Here is an 11,556-nt window from a genome sequence, read left to right as displayed (position 1 = left end):
ATGGTCTGATAGTATACATGGGATAATTACAATTCCTTTGCATTTACTTAAACATGTTCTATGTACTCATATATGGTCTATTTTAGAGAACATCCTATGTGCAGCTGAGTGGAATGTATATTCTGGTGCTGTTGGGTGAAACACTCTGTAAAGGTCTACTAAGTCCATATATCACACATTTGGTTAAATTCTGTTATTTCTTTCCCAATTTTTTGTCTAGTTGACCTATCTCTTTGTGACAATGGTGTGTTAAAGTCCTCTTTTATGATTGTGTTGCTACTTATTTCATTTTTCATGTCTGTTAGAATTTGTCTTATATAGGTGGGTGCATAGATGTTCATGATTGTTATCTCTTCCTCTTGAAGCTTTCCCCTCACAAGTATGTAGTGACCTTTATCACTTTTGATTGTTCTTGGTTTGAAGTTCATGTTGTCTGCAAACAGAATAGCTATACCCAGTTTTTTCTGGGTTCCTGTTGCAAGGAGTACTGTTTTCCATCCTTTAATTTTCAGTCTATGAATTTCCTTTTGAGTTAAGTGTGTTTCTTGTATACAGCATATAGTTGGATTTTGTTTCCTGATCCACTCTGCTAGTCTGCTTCTTTTGGTGGGTGCATTGAGACCATTTACATTGATGGTTATAATTGATATGTACTGGCTTCTCCTTGTCATGCTATTTTCCTGCTGTTGGATCCTCCTTTTTCCCTCTGTTTAATTGCCTGCTCTCCTTGTTGGTTCCTTTCTGTTGTTGTTCTTGAAGTTGCAGTCTGTTTTTATCTCTTTCTAGTATATCTTTTAGTACTCTTTGTAGGATTGATTTGGCACTCATGAATTTCTTCAGTTGTTCTTTATCATGAAAATATTTTATTTCTCCATTAAATTTGAAGGATAGATTTGCAGGGTGCATAAATCTGGGTTGGAAGTTATTTTCTTTCAGTACCTAAAATATTTCACTCCAAGCTCTTCTTGCCTTGATGGTTTGTGTTGAGAAGTCTGCCATGATTCTGATGGGCTTTCCTTTATAGGTGACCTGTTTCTTTTCTCTAACAGCTTTTAATATTCTGAGCTTTTGTTGAATTTCTGGGATCTTGATCACTATATGTCTGGGTGTAGACTTATTTCGATTATGGCTAATTGGAGTATTATATGCTGCACTTACCTATATGTCCAATTCTTTTTCCATGCCTGGGAAATTTTCTATTATTATTTCTGCAAATGTTGTTTTTATGTCATTTGTGTTGACCTGCTCTTTCCTTGACACCTATTAATCTTACATTGTTTTTGTTTGCTTCATCTTGTAGTTGTTGAATTGTTATTTCCTGGTTCCTTGTTATTTTTAAGAGATAATTTCTTTCACGTTTGTTAGTGACAATGCTGTGTTCAAGGTCTGAAAGTCTTTCTTCAGCTTTGTTCAGGCAGTTTTGCCAGCTTTTGATGGAATTTTTAATTTCCTGGATATCTGCTTAAATCTGTTTAAGACATTCTAGTTATTTTCTATAGTGTTCACTCAAGGTTTCATGAGTTTTCCATGCTCCTCTATTTTCTTATCAATGTCTTCTTTGGATGTGCTGAGCAATTCTTCATTATTGTCATTTCTTTTTTTTACCTGAGAGATTATTTCTGATCTGCTGTCTTCTATGGCCTGATGGACTTGTTTCTTTACTTCTGTTGCTATCATTTCAGAAATTTCAGGTGTATGACTTTTAGGCTCTTTTGTGTTGATGTCTCCTGGACTAGTTCTGGGTGAGGTAGAGGGATCTATAGGTTCCCTGGAGACCAGCCTCATTCCCAAAATGGTATGGGAGTGGTGGGGTGAGGATCTGAAGGTCCCCAGTGCTCAATGTGGCTCCTGTGCTGGTGTGTGGGGGCAAGGTGGGGTCACAGATGCTGTGGAAATTTTCTTGCATTTAATTAGCTTCCAGGCCAGTGGGAGAGGGGCAGGGGAGGCTCCCTGGAGTTCCTGAACCTGTCCAGGTTTCAGCCCAGCTTCCACAGGGTTGGGTGTGCAGGTTGTGGTCACCAAGGCTTCAGACATTGCCCAGGACCCAGCCCAGTTTCTTTACCATTAGGGCAGGGTTGAGAGGGGAGTCCTTGAGTTTGCTGACTCTGTCTGGGGTTCAGCTCAGTTCCTGCAGTGGTGCAGGTGCTGAAGAGAGTGGCCAGTGAGGTCCCAGAAGGTGTCCAGGGCTCTGCCTGCCTCGCACATCAATTTTTAAAATCTTAAATTTCTTTCAGTGGCCTGTCTGATCCTGTATGTTCTAATCTCCCCACCTATCTGAGCTGTATCCTAACATTCACTACTTTCCACAACACATTCCTCCTCTCTGTACTACCAACCTTTAAAAACCTTTCCTCTTTCTGCTACTGGGTCTGGCCACTAGCTTTTCTTCCTTTTCTCTGGCCTGTGATACTTTTCCCACCAGTTCCATGAGTGGCTTTTGGCATTACTCCCTCAGCTGAAATGTTATTTTCAAAAAGTCCCTACCTAACTAACCACCACACAGCTTCCCTGTTCCATCACCTTGCTTTTCTTCCCAACACACATCACAACATAAAACACACACATTGGCCTCTCTACTCTGTAATGGATTGAGAGGTTCATAAGTGTAAGAACCCTGTCTTTGTTGTCTACTCTGTTCTCTCAGTGTCTGGCACATCCTAGTAACTCAATTAACAATACCTGGTAAATAAACTCATGGATGCAGATGCCAACCAACTCTTATATCCAGCTAAGTGTCCTTCAAATATGAAAACAACAGAAAACACTCAAGAACTCAGGAAAAAGAGAACCTAGAAGTACTTCATTATAATATGAAAAGTGGGAAGCAAGCTAAAAAAACTGACAATGAAAGGAAACCACAAAAATGTATGGATTTAGCAAGGAACTCTGAAATTGACAAGTTATAGCAAAAGAGACTTGCAATATATTTTAGGTTAGTACAAAGCTAAATATCTATAGAAATTATGATTAAATAGCAGAATATAGCTACTATCTTACTACATATAGATATAGTCTTAGTACATATAAAATTTAAGATGTACTGAAATCAAAAGTAGGGAAATATGTCATATACAACGCATAAAAATGGGTGATATAAAATATGATGTATAAGATATTTTAAAGAAAAGAAGATCACAATATGCATTCTGTTTCAATAAAAAATCCTGAGAGAAAGTCCATAGATTTTCTATTCTGTATTCCATGAATAGAACGTTTTGTTCCTGATATACATTTTGGAATGCCTTTGGAAGTTTTCTTTGGACGCTGTCCCAATATTCACATATTTTATGATCTTTCATTCTCTAGAGGAAACAGATTCCTTTAAAGCATCAAGTTCTTCAAAAGAGGTTAATCTTTTCATGGTTCCCTGCTGGACTGGAGTGCAGCGTTAAAAGGACAAAAAGGAATAGAACTTGGGCCAGATGATCTATCACACCTATCAAAACCAGAACAGATGGTTCCTGCCTGTGGACTCACATCCCATGATGTGCCTGTCATGCCTAAAGTCTTCTTCAGATGCTCAGGAGGAACAAAGCCGCATCTCTCAGTGGACTCTGCTGAACTCATAGCAGCAGTCTCCTCTCCACAGCAATCTCCACAGGCCCAGATCCTCAGTTTTCTTCCTCTCCTAAACACCCCGTCCTGTTCCTGTCTCTGGCTGGTCATTCCGTGTTCTGGCCTCAGGTTGTTCAAACTCTGCTTGGAGCAGTTTCCTTCATATTTTCACATGTTTAACTACTTTTCATAAGTTTTTTGTGGATTGACAACTGATGGTCAACTTATAACCCCCAGCTGAACTGATTAAATGTGGTGCTGAGTGTGGGAGGCCCACCTGAGGATTGTTGCCAGCAGCATAAGAGGCAAAACTGGAGAAGAAGAATTTAGGCTGTTGGGAACTGAAAGAGGTTGTTGGGAGCAGGTAGAAGCTGTAAGCAGCTGTTGGATCTGTTGGAGGATCTTGTCATGCTAGTTTTCCTGATGAACTTGGCTGTTTTCATCCTCCAAGGAGCTTGGGACCTTGTTGGCACTAAGAATAGCTTCGGTTCACTTTGGCTGAGCTCTGATCCTTACTTTGAGCATCATTTCCTGGCTCCAGAGGGGAAGATGGTGCACTGCCAGTCTTCTGGAGAAGCTTGCTGTGTTGGTTTTCCTGATGGGAACTTAGCTGTCTTCACCATCAGAGGAGTTCAGGACCTTGCTGTTACTGAGAATGGCTGTGGTACATTTCAGGGGAGCTCTGATTCTTACTTTGAGCCTCACTTCCTGGCTCCAGTGTAGATCATTCAGCCTGCTGGCACAGATCCTTCATCCCACTGGCACAGACTTTCTAGATTCCACCACTGACCTTTGGGCCTTCCCAGTGCAGATCCATGAAACAAGCCTGCACAAGACATTGTTGTGGGCTCTAGGCCTCCAATTGGATTCGTGGGAGATATTGTTATGGCCTCTAGGTCTTCAGCTGCACTCATGCAGAACATTATCACAGGATCCAGGCCCTCAGCTGGATTCTTTGATCTCTAGTGTGCAGACAGATTTCCTACACTCTCTTGTATATGATTCTTTGGGTGACTATTACCAATAATCTTATAATATGTGTCCTGTATTATATTGTTTCCCCTAGCAAATATCCCCCAAACTACAATAAGGTTTGAGGACAAATATGCCTCTTCAGCATACCTATACTATTGCTTCCTTCATTCCCTCTGTATACACCACCACACATATATTTTCTTTATAACCCCAAAGAAAACCTGAAATATTACCACATTTAGTATTTTTCAATGTATTCTATCTTATCCTGCTCAAACAGTAGCTCCATGAGCACAGGGCCTTGGCTTGTATTATTTAGTGAGCATGTAGTATATGCTCAACACATAAGTAATGCATACAAAGAGGCAAAAATTAAAAAAAAAAATCAAACAACCTCTCCCTCAATCTCAAAGCCATAATATTCTCTTAGAGTCTGAGCAGGTATTACACTGAGACATTTTGTCTGGTTTTATATATGAGTGTTGGTAGGGTTCTAAAATACTGGCCTCTAAACATATATAAGAAACGTATCTGTCATCAGATAAAAATTTTCCATCTATGTTTACTTTTATGTAATGTCCTTTAGTTTATCAAAAAGTTCTTCACTCACTAAGTTTCTGATTTATTGAACAAAGTTCACTATATAGTACACATATCATTTCTACCATCATATGCTGTCAGAGACACTAAAGAAAATATAGACAATGTTCTAGTCAGTGAACATTTGAGCTTAAGAAAGAATGTGATTAAAAGTAAAGGTTAAGTGTGAGAATATAAGAAAAGGTAAAAGGATGTACACAGTAACATTTTGACTTTGTCTTACTATGCTCATATTTGTAAATAGGTAAATAAACATGTAGAAGTTCCCTGGCACCTACAAGGCATTGATCCTGTTAGCCCCAGGGAGATCAAATCCTGTAGAGGCTCAAGTTCTTTATATAAAATTCCATAGTACTTACATATAATTTATGCATATGCTCCCATATAGTTATAATACTTGCAACAGTCCAAATGCTAAAAATAGTGGATTATTTAGGAATAATGACAAAGATAAAATCTGTACATATTTAGTACAAATGTAAATGTGTTTTAATATCTTCAATCACAATTGGTTGAATCCAAAGATGTAAAGCCTACAGATGTGGAAGGACAATATTATACAAAGGCATCATTAAATAAAGTCAGATGGTTTATGAAAAATATGTTAGTGCAGGGACAGCACACCAGAATTTTAAAATGTATAAATCGCTGTGTGTCTAGAAATTTTTAAGTGGCACCTGAAATCTACTTTGTGGGAGAAAAAAAAATCAATCAGTTCCTTTTTTACATGAAAATATTCTGCATTAATTACACATTACACACTAATTACACATTAATTACACAAATCACTTAAATGTCTTTTAATGTTGAGTTAGCACAATAGAGCTGGTAACGCTCAGCTGCCAAGTATGTAACTCTAACACGGAAGAGGAAACATTTGTTCTGACTCTGACTGTAGTCACTGAGAGAGCATGAGACAGTGCCTTGTTCTTCCCTCCAGCCTCTTACACTTGAGGAACTCTGTGCCTGGAGATTGAAGATGCTGGAGAACCATAATGAGCCCAGAGTATTTCCAGGAATGAGCTAACAAAGGCAAGCCATGGCACTTCTGGGTTAATCTTTCGAGCTTTTCATCCTCTTTAAAAGTAAGAACAAGAGAAATTTATAGTATTGTTATCACTATGTCTCTCTGCCACTGTGTACCCAGCAGCATTTCCACCATGCCTGGCCCTGTAGCTGTTGCACAAAAGAGTCCTTGAGTCCAGACGCAGTGGCAGTTCCTTTCTGTAGCTCTGAGCTCACTCTTCAGGGACACCTAATTTCTCCGCAGTTGTTTCAGCCTAGATTTTGCCTCTCTGCCCTGTCATGATGCCACCCAAGAGGCCCTGTTCACCTGGCTTTTGATCTCTGGGTGATCCCTAGACACATTTTGGATCAGGATTATCTCTGTGCCCTGGAGTCTGAGTCCTGGTTTTGCTGACAGCCCCAGTAGGAGTTTCCATCTAATACGGACAGCAGGGGCAGATCACTCAGCATGAAACCCAAGGTGATGAAATGAGAAAATTAAAAACTAAGCAACCATTAATGTTATTTAGAAAAACAGAAGCGTGTAGCTTAATTCCTCCTTCTGATTAATGTGGGCTAAGTAGGGTTTGTAAAAGTGAGACAGCGAAATCTGAGTTAGGCCTTAAGGAAAGGTAAGATGAAGTCAAGCATAAAGGAAGGATAATGCATGTCAGATGTGGGAGGATAAGTCAGCCAGGCTCAGCTTGAACAAAACACAGCCAATGTCAATCCTGGGAGGGCAACTGATTTACAGGGTGGAAAGGTAGACCTTACCAGTTTATGAAGCGTGTTGAGTCATTTTTGGATGGCCTGGTAAATGGTTCTTTGCTGTTTCCAGTGATTGACTGAAGATCATCTCATCCTACTCACTATGCAAACCTACTCCATAGGAATCTTCCAGGTTGAAGCCAGGGCATTGGGTTTCATATCAAGTTCATTGGCTTATTCTTATTTGAGAATGAATATTATAGAGTAACCATTTTTCAAATTTCTTATTTAGTAGTCAGCCATCATGTGTTGAAACTGCATATAAAATAAATAAAAAGCCTAATTGGACTGTGTGTGTGTGTGTGTGTGTGTGTGTGTGTGTGTGTGTGTATGCATGCATGCCTGTGTGAGGAGAGAGGCTTTTGCAACCCCTGAAGTTTTCAGTTATTCAAAACCATTGCTGCAGTTAGTGGAGGAATCACAGAGGAATATAATGAGAGTGGGACGTTTAGAAAATTATGCGTGTAAAGATCTAAAAAAAAGACACAGATCTAAGAACAGGTAGATTCTAGTCCTGTATAGCATATTAATCTGCCACCTGAAAGTCAAATGTAAAAGAAAGGACATGTGACTTTAATTTCTTGAGATAAACTGAATCTACTTTTGAGGGCCTTAGAATTTCTGTTCAGTAGTAAACTCAATCTTCCACTGACATTGGGCACCTTTTTCCAAATCCATCCCATGTATGTAGAAAGGTTCTGGAATCCAAAGCAGAGCGACAGTTACAGAAAAGTCTCCCTGGCTTTGGTCCACCCACATCACTGTCACGAACCTTGTTGTTCAAGTCCACGTAATCCTTTAAAATTCAGCGGCTCTGGATGGCAGGAAAATATCTGGAAAAGCAATTCTGAAAATTCTCTGTCTCATAAAAGTAAAGATAAAACTGGCAAAATTGTCAAAATTGAATTTTAGATATCTGAAAATTAACTAAAGACCTTCAGCAACTCAGGAAGCATATTTTAGGAAGGGAGAGAGAGAAAGAAAGAGAGAGACAGAGACAGAGGCAATCACTGCGCTGTATCACTTAAAGACTAGGGAGTTACATTTCACTTCTTGAGGGTACAGTCTTTTCTAAATAAATTACATAGAGTTCTCTCAAGCAGATTTGCTTATTTTTCTCCACTTCCCTAGTTATTCAATCACATATATCAGTACTGGTTTGTGGCCTGCTAAGAAACGCAGCAGGAGGTGAGTGGGTACCTGCCTAGGGAGTGAAGCCTCATCTATATTTACAGCCACTCCCTGTCACTCACATCACTACCGGAGCACTGCCTCCTGGCAACCCACTGGGACATTAACTTTTCGCAGGAGCATGGAACCTACTGTACTGAATATCAGGGACTTAGGTTGTAGGCCCCTTCTGAGAATCTAACGCCTGGTGATCTGAGGTGGAGCTGAGAGTATAACTCTTAATGGCTCACTGAGTTCATTGCTAAAGCTATGAAGTCCTTTACTATTGGTGATGAGTTGTTCCTGCCTTCTGAGAAGGACCTTTGTTGTGAACTTTCAGAAGAAGCTGCAGTTCAAAAGCACCATAACTAGTCAAATTGATGACACAGCTGAGGATGCTGAGGCACATTGCTAGAGAGGAATAATGAGTCATTATGGTACAAAATCCAGGTTGACAAATCTGTCAGCTGATGATAATGAACAATGCTTGTTTTTGTGCAGTTTGTTTTTCAGAAGGGTGTGCATAAGGCTATGTTATATGCATTTTTGTTGCCAACGAACATCACAGTTACAGAACTGTTCAAATTTTTGAATGAGTGCATATTGGGAAAACTGAATTGGATATTTTTGTTGATATATGCAGGGATGGAGTGACTGCCGTGCTTGGAGATTCGTGACTTCACAACTCAAGCCAAAGAAGTTGCTCCTGAATGTGGGTCTACTCACTGTGTCAACCCTAGAGAAATGCTGGGAATCTGAAAAAAGTCATTTAAACTTCATGTTTTTCAGGATCCAATTAAAATGATCAATTACATTAAAATATGTCTCCTTAACTCATCCATTCACAGAGGTCTATGAGGAAATGGATTCAGAGTACCAGCATCTTCTCTTACACACAAAACTGAGATGGCTTTCTAAAGGAAGATTACTGGCCAGAGCTTTTGAGCTACAAGAGCCGCTCCAGAGATGTCTTTTAGAAAAACAGTCACCACTGGCAGCATATTTCAGTGACACCGAATGGGTCACAAAACTTGCTTACTTGTGTGACATATTTACACGAGTACCTATTCTGCCTATGTGTTATAACGCTAGAGAATACCTTGAAGTACAAATACACGTAGAAAGGACATGCAGATGTTCATGTTCCAGGCCAGTACTGACCAGCTGAGATACAGCCTGAACCACAGATGGAAACCACATAGGTAATTGTAGGTACTGTAACTACAACTAAAAAGTAAAAGGAAATAACTAAAGTTGATTATAGTAATATTTTTATCTAATGCAGTATGTCAAAATAATTAGCATTACATGGAATAGCCATGTTTCAAGAGTTCAGTACTCACTGATGACCAGTAGTTAGTGCAATGGAGAAATTGCTCTAAAAGTAGGAATCAAGAACCCTTCCCATGAATGTATATGGCAAATGGTGTTACTAAGGAGATTATTTTCTTACAAATGGAATTACAATAATGTTTGAAAATTTTTCAATTAAGCTGAAGAGAAAGCCTTTGTAAGCTTGAAGCATCAAGTATTTTATTCTCTTTTTCTGTAGGTTTTTCTTTATCATTCTATTGTAAAAGAACCAAAAAGAATTCTGAGTGAGATGATGGTGGTGATGTAGTTGTGAATCTTCTCAGATCTCCACTGACAAAAGGTAAAATGCAGAAAAAATAAATGAATAAATAACCTTAATGCTTCCAATATACAAGTGGGTAGGGCAAAAAGACCTATTTTCCATATTAACTGAGCAAGAGGAAGTGAGGGAACCCAAGGAGTTTTGTAGCCTCTGAGGCTTATTGAACTTCAGATTTTACAGGCCAAGTTGATAAAAGCAGCTGAAAAAGAATAGGCTTCTGCAGGCTCTGATCCAGGGCGAAGTGATAGGAACTGAGGAAGAGCAGAAAAGCCTGACTTAGTGGGATCCTATCTTTGAAACCTACACAGCTGGAACTGTACTCTGGAAACATAATTTTGAACTCAAGAAAAACTGCTGTAAGTAGAATCTAAGTTAAGTAGGGCAAAATACCAAGAAACAAAAGAAAAAGAAAGCCAAGGGAAAGGTAAGAGACACCAGTATGAGGTCATATTTGTGAACTTCCTGATAACACCAAAAGGGTGAGTCCCAACTCCTCCTCTTAAGGCTTCAGTATAAAAAGAAATCAGCTAAAGATAAGCAATAGGAAGGAATTAAAGTTGTATCCCATAGAACATTATAATGAAAGAAAAATATAATTAAGAAAACAAGGTCCCCAGATAAAATAACTATATATTAGAAAGATATGCCACACAATGGATGAAAACTCTAACCAAAAATTTCAAAAGAAACAATGAAATTTAGAGCATGTTAGAGCAATAATAGATTGGCATAAACCCAAGTTAGAAGAACTAATTAATGAGAATGGAGGATACAAAAAAGATTTGAAAAGAAAGACAAGGAGAGAATTAAAAGACAAAATTACTTCAAAATTAAAGACCAAATTAAAATACTAAAACAAGCAATGACACACAAGGTAATGTAATGAAGACTGAAAATAGATATTAAAGGATTTCAGAGAAAGTGCTAGTTAGAAGACACAGAATACAGATATATATTAAATACTACAATTTAAGGCAATATTTTGAAGCCTTCAAATGATGTATTAAAAATTCATGTCACATTCTGGGAGGAAATCAATCCAAAACAGTCAGCGTTACAGTATACTATGCTAATAATATTGAGCTACAAGCTAAAGGAAAGAATACCTTAAAAATACAGGCATAAAGACCAAGTCACATACAAATGGAAAAGAAAAAAGAATAGATTAACTTCAGATCTTTCCAGATCACTGTTTTATGATTGACAACAATGAAAGAAGTATGTAAGATTTAAAAATAAATCAATTAATTGTGAATTTTTCATTCAGTTGAATTGATCTTCTTATATAAGTAGACAAAATCTGAGGAATATGCAACAATGTAAGAAAGATTGCCATGAGAATTTCCTAAATACTTCACTAAGGAATAAACTTCAAAAAGCCAAAATGACTATAAATCCATTGGGATAAGGATTGATTGCAGCCATAAAATTTATTTTTACCTATAAAACTAAGAGTAAGACAAACCAACTTCCACATTCTTTAAGAATATAAATTATAAAACAGCATGAAAAAGCAGTCCCTTCACATTAATTTTAAAAATCTCATATGTAAAAATTTCTTTTTGGCAAAGGATATACAGACAAAATTTGCAAGCTTTCTTGGAAAAATGTTTACATAAAACCAAAGTATCTTAAAGTATTAGACATCCACAAAAAATGGTCAGATGAAATTTTGTAGTATTAAATGGCCACATTGAGCACATTGTCTGATTGTACATTTGGTTGATCTTGTTGTTCTGGTCTTCTACAACCTTACTGATTTTATACCTACTTATTCTATCCAGTCACCAGCAATGATTGTGGATATGTCTATTTTTCCTTTCAGAGTTATCAGTTTTCACCTCAGT

General features: G+C 38.0%; 1 long non-coding RNA gene across 1 annotated transcript in view; it reads left to right on the top strand.

Annotated features, from left to right (window-relative positions):
* LOC102005050 overlaps nt 1-9,731 on the top strand; it is a 75,063-nt gene extending 65,332 nt beyond the window's left edge. Inside the window, exons 3-5 of the long non-coding RNA XR_001231164.1 lie at nt 6,071-6,215; nt 8,717-9,275; nt 9,626-9,731. This is a non-coding gene — a long non-coding RNA (uncharacterized LOC102005050). The remainder of the gene's footprint in view (nt 1-6,070; nt 6,216-8,716; nt 9,276-9,625) is intronic.
* The last annotated feature ends 1,825 nt before the right edge of the window (nt 9,732-11,556 follow it).

This window comes from Chinchilla lanigera, unplaced genomic scaffold, assembly GCF_000276665.1.
Source record: "Chinchilla lanigera isolate Chin_1 unplaced genomic scaffold, ChiLan1.0 scaffold00087, whole genome shotgun sequence".
Lineage (NCBI taxonomy): Eukaryota > Metazoa > Chordata > Mammalia > Rodentia > Chinchillidae > Chinchilla > Chinchilla lanigera.
Note: the sequence above shows the minus strand (reverse complement) of the source record. Positions and strands in the feature narration are given on the sequence as shown.